We start from the raw sequence: 5,460 nt of genomic DNA on the forward strand, positions 1-5,460 counted from the left end.
CCGCCCGCCGCTCCGAGCCGCGCGGCCGCCTCACCCCAGCGCCGGGCTCGGCCGCACCATGGCCCGGGCGCGGGCGGGGGGTCCCTGCTGAGCGCCTTCCCGCGGCCCGGCCCGCCTCCCGCCGCCAGCGGCGACCCGGGCGGGGCCCGGAGGAGAGATAATCTGCGCCGGGCAGAAGGGCTGCGATCCGGGAAATTAAAGTCAAACCTGCAATTAAACTGCCAGGTGCCGGGGTGCGATGTCGGGTCCCCGATCTGCGCCGCCGCACCCCCGCCGACCTGTCCCGCCCTGGCCCCGGCGCCGCGAGGGGATGCTCGGCGGCCGGCGCGGGGGGATGCTCGGCGGCTCGGCGCGGGGGGATGCTCGGCGGCTCGGCGCGGGGGGATGCTCGGCGGCTCGGCGCGGGGGGATGCTCGGCGGCTCGGCGGCGCTGCGCAGCCCGGGCACAGCTCCGCAGCAGCAGCAGCCCGCAGCCCCAGGCGCCGGTTTAAATGCCAGCCGTGCAGGAAGCGGGCTCGCGGAGGAAGTCCCCGAGTACTGGCAAGGCCAGCCCGGCCTGTCGGTGCCGGCGCCGAGAAGCTGAGCAGGGCGCCGCCATGTGTGTGGGCAGGCGCTGCGCTGGGGACCCGGCGACCGCAGCCGGGAAGGGAGGGATGCTGAGCCCCGGGGGAACGCTCCGGTATTTCAGCTCCGGCCTCTGGAGGGTTGACTTGGGAACAGCGCCCTCTCAGGGACGGCTGTGAAGACGGAGCTGACCCCCTCCGCCCTCTCCCTGCTATTAAGACAGCCTTTCCTTTAGTGCCTGAGGCCAATTCCTCAGGAGGACAGGTACCTGGTATTGGGGAGACTTTTTCTTGGGGCACAGAAGAGTCCAATATCAGGTTACAAAAAATGACCAGAAAGGCCACTGCCCAAACTTTTTGTTAGATCTAGGGTGAAGTCAAAAGAATGAATTCCCATTCATTCATTCATCTGTTTATCTCTTCCAGTAAAACAAAACTAAACAAGCAAAACTCCCATAAGTGGTGAGCCTGTATTACAGGGCAGACGCAATTATGGTGACTGTGGATACAAAGTTAATCACAAAGATGAGCACACATAGGCTCTCCCTTCCGGGAGCCCCATTCTCCGGGAGCTGTAAGGAGGAGACAGGAGCAGAGGGCCATGGGTGCACAGAGGAGGAGGCATTCATTTGGTCTGTATAACATTTTTTTAAATGTATATTTTATTTATTTATTCATGAGAGACACACAGAGAGAGAGAGAGAGAGAGAAGCAGAGACACAGGCAGAGGGAGAAGCAGGCTCCATGCAGGGAGCCTGATGTGGAACTCGATCCCAGGTCTCCAGGATCACGCCCTGGGCTGAAGGCGGCGCTTAAACCACTGAGCCACCCAGGCTGCCCTGGTCTGTATAATCTGAGCAAGGCTTCCCAGAAAGCAGGACTACATGCTAGATCTTAAATGATGAATCTCCAGAAAAGCAGGAAAGTCATCCCAGGCTGTCCACAGGGCATTTGCACAGGTTGAGAAAAATGGAAGAAGTCAGAGTAAACAGTTTCTATAGCTAGAGTGTAGGGTTCAGGAGGGTGGAAGGGAGTGAGTGAGGCCAGTCCAAAAGGCTTTGCTTGCCAGAGCAAACATCACATGGGGGATAAGGAGCCAATAATACTGATATTACTAATAATTGTCAACAGTAACTAAGCGCTCAGCACGTGCAGGGGCCTGGGCTAAGCTCTCAGCAGGCATGTGCCATTCACCCCTCATAGCAGCTCTGAGGCGGAACATATTATTTCTAGCGTTGTGCCAAGAGAATGGGGTGGGGACAGTTGGCCATGTGTAGGCAAAAGGGGTGGCATCATCTGTAGGGAATTTAAACACAATAATAAAACCAACTCAGGATGCCTAGGTGGCTCAGCGGTTGAGCGTCTGCCTTTGGCTCAGGGTGTGATCCTGGGGTTCTGGGATCGAGTCCCGCATCAGGCTCCTTTCATGGAGCCTGCGTCTCCTCCCTCTGCCTGTATCTCTGCCTCTCTCTGTGTCTCTTATGAATAAATAAATAAAATTAAAAAAAAAACAACTCAAAGTCAATCTACTTTATATTAGCATCATTCTCAACAGTGCTAGTGAGAAACCCCTCCTCTCCACCCAGGTGGATGGCTCCCCTACACTGCCTTCCACAGATGAGGACATCCTAGGCTAATGGTCCAGGCTGGACCATTGATGCTGGTAGCAGTCGGGGAGAGGCTGGAGAGGCAAAAGAGGCTGGAGCCCAAGGGACTGGTTAGGAAACTGTCTGTAAAAATTTACAAGACAGTGCAAATAGGATGGGGAAAAGGTTGTAATCAAGAAACTTTTTATAGCATAGAACTGACAGATCTTGGTAAGCAATAAGAAAGAGGAAATGAAAGTAAACCAGAGTCTGGGATGATTCAGAATTTTCTACTGCAGGAGACAAGATGGTTGGAAACAGTGGTCCACCAGTCAGGGATGTCAGGAAGAGGGCAGATTTAGCCTTTAAAGATGATGGGTTGGGGTGACTGGGTGACGGGCACTGAAGGGGGCACTTGACGGGATGAGCACTGGGCATTGATGCTATATGTTGGCAAATTGAACTCCAGTGAAAAATATATACAAAAGATAAAGATGATGTTTCAATTACTGGAACATATGGTATTTCTATTTTTAATTTTTCGAGGAACACCTACTGTTTTCCATAGTGGCTGCACCAATTTACATTCTCACCAACAGCGCACAAGAGTTCCCCTTCCTCCACATCCTCCCCAACACTTGTAATATCTTGTCTTTTTTATTCTAGTCATTCTGACAAGTATAAGGTGGTATATCTCATTGTGATTTTGATTTGCATTTCTCTGTGATTAGGAATGTTGAGCATCTTCGGACTATACTTATCATGGTGAGTACTGAGTAATATACAGATTTGTTGAATCATTGTATTATACACCTGAAACTACCATAACTCTGTTTGCTAATTATACTTAAACAACAACAAATTAAAATTAAAATACATAAAGATGATGTGCTCAGTCTGAAACATTGTGGTGGAGACAGCTGTGGGAGCTCCACACAGAACAGTATGGTGAGGCTGCAGGGATGTGGTGAGGATTATCAGAGGTGGGCATTGGCTAGAATCTCTTCACTTATATCTCGAATCTCCTGACTCCCTCCTTGAACACCAGAGGTGATTGCTGTTACTCCTGTTGGAGTAATCACTCAGATTAATATTTCACCCTTGGTGTTGGGGCGCCTGGGTGGCTCAGTCAATTAAGCATCTAATTCTTGGTTTTAGCTCAGGTCATGATCTCAAGATCGAAAGATTGAGCCCAGCATGTGGCTCTGCACTGGGCATGGAGCCTGCTTATGATTCTCTTTCCCTCTCCTTCTGCCCCTGATCTACTGCTCTCTCTCTCTCTGTCTGTCTCTCTCTCTCTCTCCCCCTCATTTCCTCTCTCCTTCTCTCTCTCTTAAAAAAAAAAAAAAATATATATATATATATATTTCACCCTTGGTGTTTATGTTAGCATCGACATCTGAGTACAAGAAGTAACATTGGGGGACATCTGGATGGCTCAGCGGTTGAGTGTCTGCCTTTGGCTCAGGGCATGGTCCCAGGGTCTGGGATTGACTCCCACATCAGGCTCCCCATGGGGAGCCTGCTTCTCCCTCTGCCTATGTCTCTGCCTCTCTCTGTGTGTCTCTCATGAATAAATAAATAAAATCTTAAAAAAAGAAAAACAAGAGGTAACGTTTGAAATAACAACTCACATGGTGTGGGAACAGAGCAATCAGAACAGACACCTGCCCACCCAGGGGAGAAGGCCTAAGGTCCCATGCTATGCTGGGTGTTTTTTTTCCACACACAAAAAAAGAATGAAAAGATATTATGGTACATAAAACCAACAAAACAGCATCCAATGTACATAATTATGCCTGTATATCTATAAGGAAGAGGAAAACATTCCAATAGAAAAACCAATAGAACAAAATGCCAGAAAAAAAAAAGAACAAAATGCCAGAAGACACAAAAATTCCTTTTATAGAAGTGTTTACATGAATGTCCTATGGACATCAAAAAAGACATTAAACCTCAATGGTAGTATCTGGAACTTGGGGAGGTCTGGGTCTGTCCAGCAAGGAGAGGCCAGGAGGCCCAGAGTGTCAAGGAAGAAATCAGAGGATTCCATTGTGGAAATATTTCAGTATTTTAGTAACTAGTACAGCCATGGTGTTGTGTACCACTGAATGTCAGTCCTGAGTGTCTAATTTAGGGAGCACCTGTTGACACATCTAACTCTAGCTTTCAGTCCTGAAGAGTTCTCTGGGAAGAAACCAAGTAATAGTTTAGCATTCCTTCATAGTAACAATGGTTATAAAAAAAGAATTTTTTTAAAGATGTGGTTTATGAAAAACAAAAAACCTAGGGATAAATCTAACAAAAGATGTGCAAGAAAATAATAAAACTCAACAGAAAGATGTGGTAAGAAATGAGAGAGTCCTTGCATGTCTAATTATGGAAAGATTCCATGTCTCAAAGAGGAGAATTTTTTTTTACAACATAATTGCTAGATTCAATAATTGATAGGATTTAAATTAAAATCTGAATAGGGTTTTTCCTTGGAAGTTAACAAGGTGATTCTAACAATACTCCAAGAATAGCTAAGACATTGAAAGAGAAAGAAGAGGAGGAGGTACCGGAGGAAGAGGAGGAGGAGGGCGAAGGAGAAGACAGTAACTCCAACAGAAACAATGAGGTGAAGGGAACTTGCCCTAGCGGACATCACTATCAAGTTGCAATAGTTAAGATGATGTGGTTTTGGTTCAGAGAGACCAATGGAACGATGACATGGTAGAAGAGCCAGCAAATGTGGGAACCTGATTCACAGAAAAATTGCAACAGCTATCACATATATATTACTACAAGGTCAGAAAGAATGTTTTCAACAATTCAACAGAATGTTTTACACCAAAAGTATAAACTGAAATGGAAAAGATTAATGAACTTGGCCTTGGTGAATGTAAGCATTAGTGCTCAATGGAATAGACAAAGAGAGTGAAAAGAATTACGTTACAATACATAAAACCTCATTAGTAGTTAGAGAAGCACCAAGCCACCATTAGATAACACTTCACATCCACCAAAGTGATCAAAAAAAAAAAAAAAAATTTGGATGACACCAAGTGGTAGCAAGGATGCGGCACAATGGATACTTTGCCACGCTGTGCGATTTGTAGATTGCACAAATTCTTTGGGAGACCATTTGGGATTGTCTGGAGAAGCTGAAATCCTCCCCTCTGCAACTCTGCTCCTAGGTGTGATCTAGAGAAACTGTGCATGTGCCCAGAGAGATCAGGATAAGAATGTTGATGGCAGCTCTGTGTGCGGCAGCCAAATATTACCAAGAACTGAATTTCCCTGACTAGAAAGGTGGATAAATAAATTTT

The sequence above is a fragment of the Canis lupus genome, chromosome 12 (genome assembly GCF_048164855.1).
Source record: "Canis lupus baileyi chromosome 12, mCanLup2.hap1, whole genome shotgun sequence".
NCBI classification, from domain to species: domain Eukaryota; kingdom Metazoa; phylum Chordata; class Mammalia; order Carnivora; family Canidae; genus Canis; species Canis lupus.